At 38.1% G+C, this 20,862-nt stretch overlaps 1 protein-coding gene across 19 annotated transcripts in view; it reads right to left on the reverse strand.

Moving 5' to 3' along the window:
• The window catches only part of LOC133638745 (protein unc-13 homolog B-like), a 143,353-nt gene that overhangs the window by 121,256 nt on the left and 1,235 nt on the right, over positions 1-20,862 (reverse strand). The gene's annotated exons all lie outside the window — the stretch shown is intronic.

Here is a 20,862-nt window from a genome sequence, read left to right on the forward strand (position 1 = left end):
CCCGGGATGATATTAGATTAGTATCAGAACCGGCCCGCAGGCCACTGCCGTATGGGCCATAGATGCCAGTGTTTCCCATAAACTGCCAAGATACCTGTGGCGGTGGGGGCGTGGCTATGGGCGTGGTCATCATGACATCATCGAGTAATTTGCATAATTACTACAATGATATGATTTTCTCTAAAAAGGCTAAAAAAATGTATACGTACTAATTAATAATAACAGTTTTGTTTTAAACGTCCATCCATCCATCCATCCATAAATGATAAATGGGTTATACTTGTATAGCGCTTTTCTACCTTCAAGGTACTCAAAGCACTTTGACAGTATTTCCACATTCACCCATTCACACACACATTCACACACCGATGGCGGGAGTTGCCATGCAAGGCGCTAACCAGCACCCATCAGGAGCAAGGGTGAAGTGTCTTGCCCAAGGACACAACGGACGTGACTAGGATGGTAGAAGGTGGGGATTGAACCCCAGTAACCAGCAACCCCTTATGTACATATTTATATACAGATTTGAACAATAAGTTATTCACTGAAATATATTTATTAATTGTGGTTCTTACAAAAAAATATATCTTATAAAAATATAAAAGCTAAAATGTCTCTTAAAGCTCTGCCCCTTTAATTAGTGCATACTAAATAATTTAACTTTAGCCTACTACTACAACCATATTATTTACCAGCAACATAAAGTGAAACAGAGGCAGAGGTGTCCAGCCACAGTCAGTAACAAATAAACAGAAAACAGTAGTGGTGGTAGATAGACACAAAGCTTCATCAAACATCTGATCCACTGAACAAAGAGCTCCAAAAAACTTGATCCTACACTTCTCTTTTGTAAAGTAAATCTGAACAGCCGATATGGGCATCTACATCAACTATATGATTTGCCTGAGAAGCTTGACAGGACACAAAAAAAATAAATAAATAAATAAAAAAATATATTTAAATTTTTTTTTTTTTTTTTTTGTGGCAGCCTTAATTCTTTCGTGGCGGGCCGCCACAAATAAATGAATGTGTGGGAAACACTGGATGCTGTATGCTGTTTTGCACGCACCAATACTCCATTTCCCACAATGCAAAGGTAGCCCGTGAACTCACTGCAGGTGGGCTTCGGCTTCATTATTCATCAGCATTCAGCGTAGATATCAACTTTCAGCAACCCCCCTCCCCAATAATGGCTAAACGGAAGGTGGACAGTGAGAACAGGGGGTTTCAAGCCAGGTGGGAGGCGGAGTATAGGTTCACGGAGGTAAAAAGCAAACCCGTGTGTCTTCCGTGTGGAGAAAGTGTGGCTGTAATGAAAGACTATAATCTAAAAAGGCACTATGAAATGTCTAAGAAAGACAAAGACAAGAATATGGACACGGAACAAAGGCTACAGAAGGTGGAAGAATTAAAACGAGGTCTTAAGTCCCGGCAGGCTCTGTTCACAAAAGCCACTTCACAACGCTATGGTGTCGTTTTGATCAATCAATCAATCAATGTTTATTTATATAGCCCTAAATCACAAGTGTCTCAAAGGGCTGCACAAGCCACAACGACATCCTCGGCTCAGAGCCCACACAAGGGCAAGGAAAAACTCACAACCCAGTGGGATGTCGATGTAAATGACTATGAGAAACCTTGGAGAGGACCGCAGATGTGGGTGACCCCCCCCCCCCCCCCCCCCCCTAGGGGAGACCGGATGCAATGGACGTCGAGTGGGTCTAGCATAATATTGTGAAAGTCCAGTCCATAGTGCATCTAACATAATAGTGAGAGTCCAGTCCATAGTGGATCTAACATAATAGTGAGAGTCCAGTCCATAGTGAATGTAACATAATAGTGAGAGTCCAGTCCATAGTGGATCTAACATAATAGAGTGAGAGTCCAGTCCATAGTGGATCTAACATAATGGTGAGAGTCCAGTCCATAGTGAATCTAACATAATAGTGAGAGTCCAGTCCATAGTGGATCTAACATAATAGAGTGAGAGTCCAGTCCATAGTGGATCTAACATAATGGTGAGAGTCCAGTCCATAGTGAATCTAACATAATAGTGAGAGTCCAGTCCATAGTGGATCTAACATAATAGTGTGAGAGTCCAGTCCATAGTGGATCTAACATAATAGAGTGAGAGTCCAGTCCATAGTGGATCTAACATAATGGTGAGAGTCCAGTCCATAGTGAATCTAACATAATAGTGAGAGTCCAGTCCATAGTGGATCTAACATAATAGAGTGAGAGTCCAGTCCATAGTGGATCTAACATAATGGTGAGAGTCCAGTCCATAGTGAATCTAACATAATAGTGAGAGTCCAGTCCATAGTGGATCTAACATAATAGTGAGAGTGCAGTCCATAGTGAATCTAACATAATAGTGAGAGTCCAGTCCATAGTGGATCTAACATAATAGTGTGAGAGTCCAGTCCATAGTGGATCTAACATAATAGTGTGAGAGTCCAGTCTGTAGTGGATCTAACATAATAGAGTGTGAGAGTCCAGTCCATAGTGGATCTAACATAATAGTGACAGTCCAGTTCATAGTGGATCTAACATAATAGAGTGAGAGTCCAGTCCATAGTGGATCTAACATAATAGTGAGAGTCCAGTCCATAGTGGATCTAACATAATAGTGAGAGTCCAGTCCATAGTGGGGCCAGCAGGAGACCATCACGAGCGGAAACAGGTCAGCAGCGCAGAGATGTCCCCAACCGATGCACAGGCGAGCGGTCCACCCCAGGTCCCGACTCTGGACAGCCAGCAACTGACACCATGTTTTATTATAATTGTAATATTTGAATGATGATAAATGAATGTGTTGTGGCAGTATGCAGATTTCACCAATGTGGCGGTTTGTGGAAACAATCTGTTGCTTTTCCAAAACATTTTTAATAAACTGCCAACGTTGGAATGCTTAAAAGGAAGCACTTAAAGTTTAATGGCTTTGTAAAAACACTGAGACAGAGTTTAAGTTCATTGTGTTCTTCATAGTGTTTTTGAAACTGCACTCATTTTTTCCCTCAGAGTTTTTAACTTACGTCAAGTGTTTAGCCAAGAGGATTATTTGTAGTATGTACATTTTCAGAATGCACTTGTTCTATTTTTGGCCAAAGTAAGACAAAGAAAATAATCTGAAGTTGTCTTTATCTTTAAGTTATCATGCCATGATTTTACCAGTCCTGGTCCACGTGAGAATAGATTTTCCTTCATGTGGTCCTTGACATCCCAACTAAAGTCACCTCTACAATTAAAGCATTTCTTGTCTTGTCAGTTCGTTTGTGAAAATGAGCAGTGGAAAGTTGGAGAGAGAAAGTAAAAGTGTTTTCGGGGTGCATTCCACTAGTGTTTCCTCTAAGTCACACATGCTCGTCATTTGCATGACATTATACCAACCAGTAGTACAACAGCCTGAGGGCAATAAACGATTGGGCCTAAATGACGGAAACTGATGATTATCTAAGTAGTATCTCCATAAACCCGGTGAGGTCACAATTTAGTTGGCTTTGCTTCTGTCCACCTTTTTAATTTATGTTATTTACTTGCCTTTTTCTCACTTAAGTAGGACACCTTACACTAGTATATTTCACATCTCACTTAGTTGTCAGCCGTGGTCATACCTGGGTAAAGTAAAAATAAAATAAACAACTTAAGGCAAATTACCGTAAAGTTCCGTGTATGAGGCACACTTTTTTTACGTCAGGAAATATGAAAAGTGGGGGGTGCACCTTATCTACGGGAACAATAGAATCGCAGCAAAAGTTAAGACATACAGTACAGGCCAAAAGTTTGGACACACCTTCTCATTCAATGCGTTTTCTTTATTTTCATGACTATTTACATTGTAGATTGTGACTGAAGGCATCGAAACTATAAATGAACACATGTGGAGTTATGTACTTAAAAAAAAAGTGAAATAACTGAAAACATGTTTTATATTCTAGTTTCTTCAGAATAGCCACTCTTTGCTCTGATTACTGCCTTGCACACTCTTGGCATTCTCTCCATGAGCTTCAAGAGGTAGTCACCTGAAATGGTTTTCACTTCACAGGTATGCTTGAAGCTCATCGAGAGAATGCCAAGAGTGTGCAAAGCATCATAGTTTTCATGCCTTCGGTGACAATCTACAATGTAAATAATCATGAAAATAAAGAAAATGCATTGAATGAGAGGGTGTGTCCAAACTTTTGGCCTGTACTGTATGTTAATTTATAGTTGCATGCCTCATGACACATTATCTGTATGTAATATTGGCTGCATTTCTGATAGTTGTTTGTGTGACGTTATAGAACACAGCAAACGTTACCCAGCTTGCAAAGATTGTAATAAATCCACGAGAAGAAGACAGCCGGACGTTTCTTTTAACTTGGACACCCACATCTATACCTTTGGCCAATCTAAGCCAGTAAATTCGAGGAGTTATCTCACCCTCTGAGAAGCCTCAGTTGAACTAATGTTTCCCAATGTCGTTAAAATGTGTAGGATATATATTACATTTCAACATTTCTGTCAATGAAGATTTGCGTCAGCCTGCGACACATAGTCATTTCGATAGTAGGTAGGCTAATATTGATAACATAGATACTTACATCATGTGTTGCCTTCATTATAAAACATATATGGCTTTTTAATTCTTGCGACTCCAAACAGATTTGTTTTTTGTATTTTTGGTCCAATATGGCTCTTTCAACCTTTTGGGTTGCCGACTCCTGTGCTTAGCATGTCAGATATTCAAGTTTCATTATATTCACCTGGGGATAGGTTGATTGGCAACACTGGGAGTGTGGTTATTTACAGCTAGAATTCACCAACTCGAGTATTTCATATATATATATACATATATATACATATATATATATATATATATATATATATATATATATATATATATATATATATATATATACTGTATATATATATGTATGAAATACTTGACTTTCAGTGAATTCTAGCTATATATATATATATATTTATTTTATTTACATAGAAAAAACCCCAAAAAACTTTAATTTCAGTGTTCCGTTGGCTATCCATTAGATGGCAGTATTGTCCTGTTTAACTTCTCCGTTCATTGGGCAGGCAAGCTGTTTATATTGTGGGAAAGCGGACGTGAGAACAGGCTGTCCCCACTCAGTCTCAGGTCCGTATTGAGCTGGAGGGGGCGTGGCCTCCAGCTCCGGCTGAATACCGGGAGTTTGTCGGGAGAAAATCTCTGCCGGGAGGTTGTCGGGAGAGGCGCTGAATACCGGGATTCTCCCGCTAAAAACGGGAGGGTTGGCAAGTATGGAATGTTGTCTGTCTATCTGTGTTGGCCCTGTGATGAGGTGGCGACTTGTCCAGGGTGTACCCCGTCTACCGCCCGAATGCAGCTGAGATAGGCTCCAGCGACCCCCCGCGACCCCAAAAGGGACAAGCGGTAGCTCCAATATGGCTTTGTACCCGTGATCTTGTCCTTTCGGCCATAACCCAAAGCTCATGACCATAGGTGAGGATGGGAACATAGATCGACCAGTAAATTGACCACAACGGATCGATACAGTGTCCGCATTACTGAAGACGCCGCACCAATCCGCTTGTCGATCTCACGATCCACTCTTCCCTCACTGGTGAACAAGACTCCGAGGTACTTGAACTCCTCCACTTGGGGCAGGGTCTCCTCCCCAACCCGGATATGGCACTCCACCCTTTCCCGGGCGAGAACCATGGACTCGGACTTGGAGGTGCTGATTTTCATCCCAGTCGCTTCACACTGGGCTGCAAACCGATCCAGTGAGAGCTGAAGATCCTGGCCAGATGAAGCCATCAGGACCACATCATCTGCAAAAAGCAGAGACCTAATCCTGCAGCCACCAAACCGGATCCCCTCAACACCCTGACTGCACCTAGAAATTCTGTCCATAAAAGTTGTGAATAGAATCGGATATGGTAAATCCGACATTCTTTATTTTCATGTACATTCTGGGTGTCTCATTCAGTAAAAAAAAAAAATCCATTCCGTTTAAGGCGGTCTGTCATAACGTTTTTAGCATTCAATCAGACATTATTGTGAGGTTTGGTATTAGTGTTCATAAAAATGTATATACTGGCCTCCCGACATTTTTTTTCTCTAAATTTGGCCACCAAAGTGAAAATAATTGCCTAGGCCTGATCTATCCTCTAACCTCCTACATATGATTGGGCTTAACCTTGAATATTTATGGGCTAAAATATCTGGAAAATGTTGTGTAAAGTCAGACATTATTTTGATTGACTGATTGAGACTTGTATTAGTAGATTGCACAGTACAGTACATATTTCGTACGATTGACCACTAAATGGTAACACCCCAATAAGTTTTTCAACTTCTTTAAGTCGGGGTCCACGTTAATCAATTCATGGTACACTGATTTTGGAATCTCTGTTTCAGTTCATCCGGATTCGACGTCCCCCAAACTCATCCTAGCACGTCAAGCACAACCCAGTAGATTAATTTAATGATTAAGATACGTGCCTCGAATCTGTAGTCCACATAGTGAAATTTGAGTTAATAGTCAAATATAAAAGATGTCAGAAAGCTCACTCCACGAGAATGAAAAACTGTATTCCAAATACAACGAAAGCAATGTTTTTACAGGATAACTAGAACAGGAAGTGACAGCAGACTTCCCTAATGCTGCCGGCAGTAGTGCACTTCCGCTCTGTGCTGCTTGGTGGATGTGATCGGGTGGAGGCGCAGAAGGGAGAGAGCAACAGATGGCCAAAGGATTACACCCTCTATCTCTAAGCTTTCTCTCTGCCTCGCTGCCTCGTTCTCACATAATTCCACTACTCTGCTGCTCCACACACTAAACCACTCTGCATGCACTTCTATCGTTTGTAGTCTTTGCATGGCCAACCCTTTATCGAAACATTTTCATACATCTTGACACTTGCCATCGTTTGCAGGCGAGTCGGGTGCATGCAGGTGTGAAAACAAAAATCAATTAAAAATTTTTTTTTTTACTGAGCCATGCAGTTCAGCTTGCATTGGAAGTTTTAAAAGAACTATGATATAGTGACATCATGTCAGCAGGACACAGCGTGTTTATTTAACAGTAGAATTAAAGGCCTACTGAAATGAATTTTTTTTATTTAAACGGGGATAGCAGATCCATTCTATGTGTCATACTTGATCATTTCGCGATATTGCCATATTTTTGCTGAAAGGATTTAGTAGAGAACATCGACGATAAAGTTCGCAACTTTTGGTCGCTGATAAAAAAAAGCCTTGCCTGTACCGGAAGTAGCGTGACGTCACAGGTTGAAAGGCTCCTCAAATTTCCCCATTGTTTACACCAGCAGCGAGAGCGATTCGGACCGAGAAAGCGACGATTACCCCATTAATTTGAGCCAGGATGAAAGATTCGTGGATGAGGAACGTGAGAGTGAAGGACTAGAGTGCAGTGCAGGACGCATCTTTTTTCGCTCTGACCGCAACTTAGGTACAAGCTGGCTCATTGGATTCCACACTCTCTCCTTTTTCTATTGTGGATCACGGATTTGTATTTTAAACCACCTCGGATACTATATCCTCTTGAAAATGAGAGTCGAGAACGCGAAATGGACATTCACAGTGACTTTTATCTCCACGACAATACATCGGCGAAGCACTTTAGCTACGGAGCTAACGTGATAGCATCTGGCTTAACTGCAGATAGAAACAAAAGAAATAAACCCCTGACTGGAAGGATAGACAGAAAATCAACAATACTATTAAACCATGGACCTGTAACTACACGGTTAATGCTTTCCAGCCTGGCGAAGCTTAACAATGCTGTTGCTAACGACGCCATTGAAGCTAACTTAGCAACGGGACCTCACAGAGCTATGCTAAAAACATTAGCTATCTACCTACGCCAGCCAGCCCTCATCTGCTCATCAACACCCGTGCTCACCTGCATTCCAGCGATCGTTGGAGCGACGAAGGACTTCACCCGATCATCCGTGTGGTCGGCGGCTAGCGTCGGATAGCGCGTCTGCTATCCAAGTCAAAGTCCTCCTGGTTGTGTTGCTACAGCCAGCCACTAATACACCGATCCCACCTACAACTTTCTTCTTTGCAGTCTTCATTGTTCATTAAACAAATTGCAAAAGATTCACCAACACAGATGTCCAGAATACTGTGGAATTTTGAGATGAAAACCGAGCTTTTTGTATTGGATACAATGTGTCCGAATACTTCCGTTTCAACGATTGACGTCACGCGCATACGTCATCATACATAGACGTTTTCAACCGGAAGTTTCGCGGGAAATTTAAAATTGCACTTTATAAGTTAACCGGCCGTATTGGCATGTGTTGCAATGTTAAGATTTCATCATTGATATATAAACTATCAGACTGCGTGGTCGGTAGTAGTGGCTTTCAGTAGGCCTTTAACTGAACGCAGTGAGCCCTCCCATCAGTTATTCACAATCTTTGTCTTTGTGTGCGGAGAGTGGGGGGGCCCCAGCTTACACACACACACAGGAAGCACAAAACAGCCTTTCAACTCGCGAATCGCTAATGAGTACCGTATTTTTCGGACTATAAGGCGCACTTAAAATCCTTTCATTATCTAAAAAATCGACAGTGTGCCTTATAACCTGGTACGACATAATTCTGGTTGTGTTTACTAGAGATGTCCGATAATATCGGACTGCCGATATTATCGGCTGTTAAATGCTTTAAAATGTGATATCGGAAATGATCTGTATCGGTTTCAAAAAGTCAAATTTATGACTTTTTAAAACACCGCTGTACGTAGTGGTACACGGACGTAGGGAGAAGTACAGAGCACCAATAAACCTTAAAAGCACTGCCTTTGCGTGCCGGCCCAATCACATAAAATCTACGGCTTTTCACACACACAAGTGAATGCAACGCATACTTGGTCAACAGCCATACAGGTCACACTGAGGGTGACCGTATAAACAACTTTAACACTGTTACAAATATGCGCCACACTGTGAACCCACACCAAACAAGAATGACAAACATATTTCGGGAGAACATCCGCACCGTAACACAACATAAACACAACAGAACAAATACCCAGAACCCCTTGCAGCACTAACTCTTCCGGGACGCTACAATATACACCCCCCGCCACCTCAACCCTGCCCGCCCCCAACCTCCTCATGCTCTCTCAGGGAGAGCATGTCCCAAATTCCAAGCTGCTGTTTTGAGGCATGTTAAAAAAAATAATGCACTTTGTGACTTCAATAATAAATATGGCAGTGCCATGTTGGCATTTTTTTTCCATAACTTGAGTTGATTTATTTTGGAAAACCTTATTACATTGTTTAATGCATCCAGCGGGGCATCACAAAAAAATTAGGCATAATGTGTTAATTCCACGACTGTATATATCGGTATCGGTTGATATCGGAATCGATAATTAAGAGTTGGACAATATCGGAATATTGGATATCGCCAAAAAAGCCATTAACGGACATCTCTAGTGTTTACCGACCTCGAAGGTACTTTTTATAGGCGGTACAGTACCGAATATGATTCATTAGTTTTGCGGTACTATACTACCGTAGTACCAGTATAACCCTATAAAAAAATCAGATACATCACAAAAAATCAAAATAGACCTGCAGTGGGAACAGCAGACGTTTTGCCTCTGATCTGTGTAGTCTTCATGAATTCATGCTCACAGACTTAATTAGGCCAGCTAGTCCGAGGGCCTGGAAAAGTATTATCCTCACAGTGTTTTTCAACCTTTTTTGAGCCGAGGCACATTTTTTGCGTTGAAAAAATCCGGAGGCACACCACCAGCAGAAATCATTAAAAAACTAAACTCAGTTGACAGTAAAAAGTCGTTGTCGCAATTGTTGGATATGACTTTAAACCACTGCAATGAGGTGGCGACTTGTCCAGGGGTTACCCCGCCTTCCGCCCGATTGTAGCTGAGATAGGCTCCAAAGCCCCCCACGACCCCGAAGGGAATAAGCGGTAGAAAATGGATGGATGGATGGACTTTAAGCCATAACCAAGCATGCATCACTATAGCTCTTGTCTCAAAGTAGGTGTACTGTCACCACCTGTCACATCACGCCCTGACTTATTTTGAATTGTTTGCTGTTTTCCTGTGTGTAGTGTTTTAGTTCTTGTTTGTGCTCCTATTTTGGTGGCTTTTTCTCTTTTTTGGTATTTTCCTGTAGCAGTTTCATGTCTTCCTTTCTGCGATATTTCCCGCATCTACTTTGTTTTAGCAATCAAGAATATTTCAGTTGTTTTTCTTTTTCGTTGTGGGGACATTGTTGATTGTCATGTCATGTTCGGATGTAAGTTGTGGACGCCGTCTTTGCTCAACACACTGTAAGTCTTTGCTGTCGTCCAGCATTCTGTTTTGGTTTACTTTGTAGCCAGTTCAGTTTCTAGTTTTGTTCATTAAGCTTCAATGCCTTTTCTTAGGGGCACTCAACTTTTGTTTATTTTTGGTTTTAGCATTAGATACCTTTACATCTGCATACTGCCTCCCACTGTCGTCTGCATATTGGGATCACGACATACCATGTTCCGACATCTACAAAGCAATTAGCTACCGGCTGCCACCTACTGATATGGAAGAGCATAACATTTTTACTCTGTCAAGCTCTAGACAGCACCGACACTCAACAATGTCACATTATTTGCAGACTATAATTACTGGTCTGCAAACAATATTTTTACCCCAAATAGGTGAAATTAGATAATCTCCCACGGCACACCAGACTGTATTTTAAGGCACAGTGGTGGAAAAACACTGCTCTATAAGAGGGGACATGCCCATGCAAGGATGACTTTGCTCTATTGTGGTGCAAAACGACAGTTGTTAAGATACAGACAATCAGTTGTATCTTCTTCTCAGACAATCTACGACAATCTACAGTTGCGATCGATTCAATGCTTTGACAATACAAGGACCTGTGTGAATACAAACATTTACAGGTTCTAAACACCACGTAAAACCGCTGTACTACCTCTGGATTGCAAGTGTCAATGATTGATTTCCCAGAATAAAAAGATGCAATTAAGATGATGCATGACGGATAAAACTCTATATCCTGTGTGAATGTTTGGCTTTCCATAAAAAAGGCGGCAATATACAGTAGGAAGCATACGGTAATTACCGTTCACTGAATGCGCTCATTGAGCGGAGTAAAGAGGCAAAATCTTTTTTCCAGCAGACATTTTACCACCTGACATGTAATGAAGTGGATATTCATTACATAAAAGTGCCAAAAAGGTTCTAAGAGATGTGCTGCAATGAGACAGCGTTTCTGGCGACCTCAGATATCAATAATTAGCGACACAACCTTTACACGGCAAAAACTGAAATCTAAGTAAGATTAAATATCTCAAATAAGGGTGATATTTCCTTATTTTCTGTCTGATAAGATAATTCTTCTCAATAAGCAGATTTTATGCTGGAGTCTTTTACTTGATTTAAGTGTTTTGGTCCTAAATGATCTCAGTAAGATATTACAGCTTGTTGCTGAGATTTGATGACCTATATTGAGTAAAACATGCTTGAAACTAGAATATCAACTGTTGCAAAGCTGTGTCATCAACACTCACAAGTATAAAACTACTTTTTTAAAGTAATAATTTCTTATTTCAAGCATGAAAACAAAAATCATGACTTTGACACAATTGTGTCTCATAATTAAAACAGATGACAGCCAAATGGACTTTGCTGTTTTATTTTCAATGAAACAATAGAAAATACGTACTCCTATAGTAGTACAGTTGGCACAGTACAGCAAACTGACTATTGTTACTATTTAAACATTTAACATGTGACATTTCAAACTATTTTGAACAGAAATAGTTCATGCACATTCAGATAAATTCTTCAAAATTACAATTAAAATTTTTTTGGCCGGGGGCCGGGCTGTATATATGCGAACTAATTGACTGAAAGAGCACGTACTTGGCGCGATGATGTCATGTTATCCATGGAAAAATGCATTTTTAGACCATATGATTTGCCAGAGCGGTTACGAGACCCCAAGAGTAACAAGAGGTTGCCTTGTTGCCTTTCCATTAAGAACAATAAATTAGTTTTTAGTATAAGTTTGCTGGTTTCAAGAAATGTAATGCCAAGAGCATATCATTATGTCAAGATAATGGCACTAGCATTTACTTGATTTAAGAATATTTTTCAACATATTGAGCAAAAAGGTCTTTTTTTTTTCTACGAAGAAAAGTGCAATTGTTATTAGTGAGAATATTCTTATTTGAAGGTATTTTTGGGTTCATTGAGGTTAGCTAATTTTACTTGTTTTGGAAAGTCTTGACAAGCCGAATTTTCTTGTTCTATTGGCAGATAATTTTGCTTAGTTCAAATAAAATACCCTTAAATTTGTATTTTTTTTTCTTGTTTTTGAACACTGACTTTTTGCAGTGTATTTAATGCCTACACTGCAAAAAGTCAGTGTTCAAAAACAAGAAAAAAAATTACAAAAATTAGGGGTATTTTATTTGAACTAAGCAAAATTATCTGCCAATAGAACAAGAAAATTCGGCTTGTCAAGACTTTCCAAAACAAGTAAAATTAGCTAACCTCAATGAACCCAAAAATACCTTGAAATAAGTATATTCTCACTAATAACAAGTGCACTTTTCTTGGTAGAAAAACAAAATGAGACCTTTTTGCTCTATATGTTGAAAAATATTCTTAAATGAAGTAAATTCTAGTGCCATTATTTTGACATCATGATATGCGCTCGGCATCATGATTTTTTTTTTCATGCTTGAAATAAGAAAGGATTACTTTAAAAAAGTAGTTTTATACTTGTGAGTGTTGATGACACAGCTTTGCAACAGTTGATATTCTAGTTTCAAGCATGTTTTACTCAATATAGGTCATCAAATCTCAGCAACAAGCTGTAATATCTTACTGAGATCATTTAGGACCAAAACCCTTAAAACAAGTAAAACACTAACATAAAATCTGCTTAGTGAGAAGAATTATCTTATCAGACATAAAATAAGGAAATGTCACCCTTATTTGAGATATTTAATCTTACTTAGATTTCAGTTTTTGCACTGTATATTTATACTTCTTTATACTACATTCAACTCTTGTGATGAGTTGATGACTCAGCTTTCTGCCAGGTGTTGTTATGCATCGCTTGGTTACGGTAACATTTGGTCACATCATATCCGGTGTTTTTTGTGCGCTGGTGCGCTCAGCATTCACACCTGCCTTACTCAGGACTGGAGTGACTAGAGAAGCCCTCCTGTTTGGTCTAGTCCACCTGATCCTGGACTGTGGCACACTTGACCCAATTAACTGTACTAGAAGAGCAAACAGACTTAAATGTGAACACGCCCTAAGACTCAGCTGTTGTTCAGATACTTTTTTTTCTAGCGTTAATTTATTTGTCATATCAGCCAGTGAAGACTGTCAGAAGATGACCACATTAGATGACTCCCCATAAGCAGATATAAGTTGCGCTTATGATGTGCGGTGATGTTTTCAAATGACCGTAAGTCTTGAACTATACAAAGTATTTCAATGGTTGGAATCTGCGCTTTTGCATGATATACTAGTTACTGTGGTAATCTAAGTCACAGCAGCTCTGACGAGGCACCAAGCAGTGTGGGTGGGGAGCGTTTCCACAGAGTGTTTCCAGAGCGGCCAGCCTGAAACGTGGGTGTCAGGGACGGTCGCGGAAAGAGGTTTTCACAACAAAGTTCTAAAGCTTAGTGATATATCAGATACATCAGACTGTTGGTGGGTTTGTTTTTACCCTTGGCGTTTATATTTCGCTGTGTTTTTTGCATTTTTGTTGCATTTCGCTGGATTGTAAAATATGTCGATGGAGATGGGGTGTGACGTTCATATGTTGTCAATATTCAGTGTTTTATCGTTCGTAGTTAATATTGTAAAACCCACATTATTTATTTTCATGTACATTCTGAGTGTTTCGTTCAGTAAAAAAATTTAAAATTCCATTCCGTTTTTTAAGGCGGTCTGTCATAAAGTTTTTAGCATTCAATCCGACATTATTTTGAGGTTTTGTATTAGTATACACACACGCACATATACATATATATACAGATATATATATATATATGTATATACATATATATATATATATATACATATATATATATATATATATACATATACATATACATATACATATATATATATATATATACATATACATATACATATATACATATATATATACATATATACATACATACATACATACATACATACATACATATATATATATATATATATATATATATATATATATATATATATATATATATATATATATATATATATATATATATATATATATATGTGTGTGTGTGTATGTGTGAGATATATATATACATGTGTGTGTGTATGTGTGAGATATATATATACATGTGTGTGTGTATGTGTGAGATATATATATATATATATATATATATATATATATATATATATATATATATATATATATATATATATATATATATATATATATAGATAGATAGATAGATAGATAGATAGATAGATAGATAGATAGATAGATAGATAGATAGATAGGCCCCCAGACAAAAAATGTTCTCTAAATGTGCCCCCCCGAGTCAAAATAATTGCCTGGGCCTGCACTAGATAGAGCTAGCGTAACGTATCACAGTTTGAGACAATTACAGTGAGGAAGTTTACCTTGACACTAATAATGGTGGCCTACATTTTCGTTTTCATCACCGTTGTTTAAACAGGAATTGCAACTGGTAGCTTTTTTTTTGGCGAAGCAGCTCATTTTGACAAAACAACGGCAAAGTATTCGCCTCAGGCGCGTGGATTCAGACACACAGGTCATCACTCATGGAAATGGAGGAATTTCCAGTAAAATGTCGTACACAATAACCACTACTTAAACTGGCGGTGACAATTAGTCGTAATCTCTCAGGGCGTTGCAGAATGGGTGTGTTATTTGTTAAGTGCACATACTGAGGGCAACACCCAGGATTCAACCTCCAGTAATGTGCGTCCACTCAGCTCTCCCGCTGATAGACAGTAGAATTCTCCACAACTTGTTGTGGGAAACCACTTGTCTGTTAAGTAAAGACATCATCGCCATGGCGATGGAGCATCTCCACTAGCAATAAATAGGCAACATTGTCAAGCTGTGTTATCAGGGGATGAGTCACAACATCAGCTAAACATACAGCTCCAGTTCAAGCAACCTATTTGCTGTGGTCTTGGGCTGCATAACACTTTTGACCTTTCATTTGCATTTCTGGAAAGTGATAAAATACCAAAGATAGCCATATATAACACGTTAAAACTTGATCGTGATGTTGAACATTTACAAAACCCAAAACCAGTGAAGTTGGCACGTTGTGTAATTCGTCAATAAAAACAGAATATAATGATTTGCAAATCCTTTTCAACTTATATTCAATTGAATAGACTGCAAAGACAAAATATTTAATGTTCGAACTGAGAAACATTTTTTTTTTTGGCAAATAATCATTAACTTAGAATTTAATGGCAGCAACACATTGCAAAAAAGTTGCCACTGTGTTACATGGCCTTTCCTTTTAACAACACTCAGTAAACTTTTGGGAACTGAGGAGACCAATTTTTGAAGCTTTTCAGGTGGAATTATTTCCCATTCTTGCTTGATGTACAGCTTAAGTTGTTCAACAGTCCGGGGTCTCCGTTGTGGTATTTAAGGCTTCATAATGCGCCACACATTTTCAATGGGAGACAGGTCTGGACTACAGGCAGGCCAGTCTAGTACCTGCACCCTTTTACTACGAAGCCACGCTGTTGTAACACGTGTCTTGGCATTGTCTTGCTGAAATAAGCAGGGGCGTCCATGATAACGTTGCTTGGATGGCAACATATGTTGCTCCAAAACCTGTATGTACTTTTCAGCATTAATGGTGCCTTCACAGATGTGTATGTTACCCATGCCTTGGGCACTAATACACCCCCATACCATCACAGATGCTGGCTTTTCAACTTTGCGCCTATAACAATCCGGATGGTTCTTTTCCTCTTTTTTTCATTTTTTATTTTAAATGTGGACTCGTCAGACCACAGAACACTTTTCCACTTTGCATCAGGCCATCTTAGATGAATTCGGTCCCGGCGATGCCAGCGGCGTTTCTGGGTGTTGTTGATAAATGGCATTCACTTTGCATAGTAGAGTTTTAACTTGCACTTACAGATGTAGCGACAAACTGTAGTTACTGACAGTGTTTTTTTTAAGTGTTCCTGAGCCCATGTGGTGATATCCTTTACACACTGATGTCGGTTTTTGATCGAAGGGATCGAAGGTCACGGGCATTCAATGTGGGCTTTCAGCCTTGCTGCTTACGTGCAGTGATTTCTCCAGATTCTCTAAACCTTTTGATGATATTACAGACCATAGATGGTGAAATCCCAAAATTCCTTGCAATAGCTGGTTGAGAAATGTTGTTCTGAAACAATTTGCTCACGCATTTGTTGACAAAGTGGTGACCCTCGCCCCATCCTTGTTTGTGAATGACTGAGCATTTCATGGAAGCTGCTTTTAGACCCAATCATGGCACCCACCTGTTCCCAAATTGCCTGTTCACCTGTGGGATGTTCCAAATAAGTGTTTGATGAGCATTCCTCAATTTTTTCAGTCTATTTTGCCACTTGCGCCAGCTTTTTTGAAACATGTTGCAGGCATCAAATTCCAAATGAGCTAATATTTGCAAAAAATAAAATAGTTTTCCAGTTCGAACGTTAACTATCTTGTCTTTGCAGTCTATTCAATTGAATAAAAGTTGAAAAGGATCTGCAAATCATTGTATTCTGTTTTTATTTACCATTTACACAACGTGCCAACTTCACTGGTTTTGGGTTTTCTAGGCGCATGTTGCACAGTCTCAGCAGGAGTTCAGTCAGTAAGGACTTGGTTTTGAGTCCACGTTCTATAGGAAAAAAGAAGAGTTAGTTTTTTTTAGGGGATTAATAAAAGGATTTCTGTATTTATTTATTTATTTTTTTAAAAAGGATGCCATGAATTACCAGTTGACCTTACCGATTTAAAACAAACAAACAGCTTAGCTGACTCCTATCAGGAATGGATTATCATCCCTACATGTTTCTGCATTTCACAAACCGACAATATAACAAATACTAATACAAACAAGTTGAAAAACAAAAATGTAAAAGTCCAATTCATCCCAAACTCCTTTAATAATTAACTTTTGAACAAAACTCTCAAAACTCTGTCAGAAGTAGATCAAATTGCAAAGCGGTGGGCTTGTTGTCACAAAATTGAGTATTGCATAATGTACTTTAGTGGCGGCAAAAGAGGCTTCATCAGGATTTTGTCATGTGTGTGTGTGTTTGTGTGTGCGTGCAGATGTGCATGTGCGAGTGTGTGTTGCTTTTGGTCCATTTAATACTAAAATACAAAAACACAGTAGAACACCAGCAACGGGAAAATGCTGTAAATGAAACATGGAGCCATCACATAAACGCTGCAGGATACAAAGAAAAAGAAAAGTCCTGCAAATACCAAAAACACACACAAACAACTGCATGAGAGAAATGCTGTGGGTTCACAAAATGATAACAAGAGTTAGTCAGGCCTCATTTATATCTACATTTATGATTTTATATCTTTGGTAAACATTATACAGCAATCCGTTCTTGTCCAGCTAATGTTTGCGCAAACAACTTGTTGTGGCATTTCTCTCATCCAGTTGTTTTTGGGGCTTTGTGTGTCTTTTTGGCTTTTGCAGCATTTTATGGGTGTTTTTTGCAGCATTTGTTTTATGATGTTTCAATAATTTAAATGTTTTGACTTTCAAGCATTTGGATTAGGGCAGTGGTGTCAAACTCATGGCCCGGGGGGGCCAGATGTGACCCGCGACATAATTTTATCTGGCCCGCAAACACCTGGAAATGATAAGTGTCAAGAAAGTACTTAATGTTTTCTCACTAAATGTAATTGATTTTTTTAATTTTGACAGAAAAAATATATCTACTGCTTGAAATTGCATACCTTTTAAACGTTAATAGTAGGGCTGCAACAACTAATCGATTAAAATTGATTATAAAAATAGTTGGCGATTAATTTAGTCATCGATTCGTTGGATCTATGCTATGCGCATGCGCAGAGGCAATTATTATTATTTATTTTTATTTTCATTTTTTATAAACCTTTATTTATAAACTGCAACTTGTACAAACAGCTGAGAAACAATGATCAAAATAAGTATGGTGTCAGTATGCTGTTTTTTTTTCAATAAAATACTGGAAAGGATAGAAATGTAGTTTGTCTCTTTTATCAGATTATCAATCGATTAATCGAAGTAATAATCGACAGATTAATCGATTATCAAATTAATCGTTAGTTGCAGCCCTAGTTAATAGTATCCATCATTGCAACAAATATTACAGTATATTATCATACTTTCCAAACATGTTTTTGTCTAAATAAAAATACTTAACTTCACAGCAAACTACCCTTCAAATTAGTAAAAATGACAATAAATTTGACCTTGTTCTTTACAGCATATTACGGTAAATTGAAAAAAAAAATACTACTGTTTTTTGCGTTAAAATTCTGTTGAGTGAGCTGCCACTATTTGACTGTAAAAACTATGGTTGTTTTTACGGTGTATTACTGTAAATGAAAAAACGATACATTGGTTTTTACGGTAGAAAAACTGGCAGCTAAATTGCCAGAATAAAAAAAGAACTTGTACTGTTTTTCAATTAACAAAATAATGTTGTAAAAACCAACTTAAATTTAACACAAAAATTCTGGCAACGAAGCTGCCAGCTTTTTCCGTAAACCCCCCTCCCAAAAGACAGTGGTACTGTTTTTCCATTTAACCTTAAATTTGGTAAAAAAAACCACAAAAACACTATATTTTACAGTAAAATTTTGTAGATGTAAAGATAGTGTAATAATGCCACACTTTTCTTTTGTAAGGTAAATCCGTACAGCTGATACGGGCATCTACAGCAACAATATTATTTGCCTGAGTAGCTAGACAGGACAAAAAACAAAAAAAAATCAAAGAAATATAATAAGTTCTTTGTGGTAATGATAATGTCTAAGTAAGTTAAAAAGTAACAGTAAGCATCAGTAAACGAGTGAGTGCATCTTCCTTGCCTTTGACAAGGATGACAAGTGCATTTTGACTAAATATTTTAAAGCATTGTTTTTCAACCACTAGTGTACCGTGAGATATTGTCTGGTGTGCCGTGGGAGATTATGTAGTTTTCACCTAATTGGGTTAAAAATATTTTTTGCAAACCAGCAATAATATTCCGTAAATGTGCCGTTGTTGAGTGTCTGTGCTGTCTGCGAGATCGGCAGAGTAACCGTGTAATACTGTTTCATATCAGTAGGTGGCAGCAGGTAGCTAATTGCTTTGTAAGATGTCGGGAACATGGTTTGTCGCAATCACAATATGCAGACGACAGCGGGAGGCAGAGTGCAGGTAAAAAGGTATCTAATGCTTAAATCAAAAATATACAAAAAGGCATTGAAGCTTAGGGATGGCTATGCAAAACGAAGCTAAAACTGAACTGGCTGCAAAGTAAACAAAAACAGAATGCTGGACGACAGCAAAGACTTACAGCACAGGTGTCAAACTCAAGGCCCGGGGGCCAGATGTGGCCCGCCACTTCATTTTATTTGGCCCTCGAAAGCCTGGAAATAATATCTATCAATAAAGTACTGTAACTTTTCTTACTAAATGTATTCTTTCTTTCAATTTTGGGAGAAAAAAAAATGTAATCGCAAATTATGTTAACCTAAATATTGTCTAATTATGCAAAAATATATTAAACATTCAAACCATTTTTTAGATAAAAAAAATACTACTAATAAGGATTTCAAAGCGAGTTATCCATCAAATTGTGCAATGTAAAAGTAGCAATAGATTTCATGGTAAAATTGTGAAATTTACTGTGTTTTTTACAGCATTTTTCTCTAAATGAAAAAAAAAAACAGTACTTTTTTTTACTGTTATAAATTGTGGTGCCGTTTTGGCATTTACAGTAATACACTGAAGAATCTACAGTTGTTGATTTGCGGTTAAAAAAAACAAAAAAAAACTGGCAGCTCAGGTGCCAAAATTGTACTGTAAACTTGCAGTTCGTTTTTTTTACAGTAAAAAAACGAATGTAAATTTGACAGTAAAATTCTGGCAACTGAGCTGCCTTTTGTACCATAAAAACAGCAGTATTGTTTTTCCATTTACAGTAATACATTTTGAGGTGAAATTATTGCAATTTACCATATTTTTTTTTACATTTTAGTTCAAAAAAAAAAAAAAAAAAAAAAAATATATATATATATATATATATATATTAATAAAATGCATTAAAAAATTGTGTATTAATAGTACTCACTGTTAGAAGCGGCCCTCTGGGACCAAACATAACTGCGATGTAGCCCTCAGTGAAAACGACTTTGACACCTTTGACTTACAGCAAGGGTGTCCAAACTTTTTCCACTGAGGGCCGCACACTGAAAAATCAAAGCTAGCGGGGGCCATTTTTATATTTTTTATTTTAAAAACCAATACAACATATGTATAAAAAATATACATTTAGGCCTCCACTCAGGCTCGATACCGGGGGCCCCCAAAGGGTTTTGGTCAAAAAAATATTTAAAATGTGTCATTATTCAGTATTATTATTTTTATTATTATTCAAGGTTTAAATCTCTAGATCAACATTAGGTCTATCTGTCAATATAACGTTTTTAAAGATTTAAGTTGTATGCTCTTTTTATCAAAGAAAACCCTGTTTTTTAATGGAAAAATCACAAAATATGCAATATTTTCACCCAATAAAATTTGTAAGTGGAATATTTCAGATTATATAATAATCGGAGCCTTAAAAAGGCA

This window comes from Entelurus aequoreus, linkage group LG21, assembly GCF_033978785.1.
Source record: "Entelurus aequoreus isolate RoL-2023_Sb linkage group LG21, RoL_Eaeq_v1.1, whole genome shotgun sequence".
NCBI classification, from domain to species: domain Eukaryota; kingdom Metazoa; phylum Chordata; class Actinopteri; order Syngnathiformes; family Syngnathidae; genus Entelurus; species Entelurus aequoreus.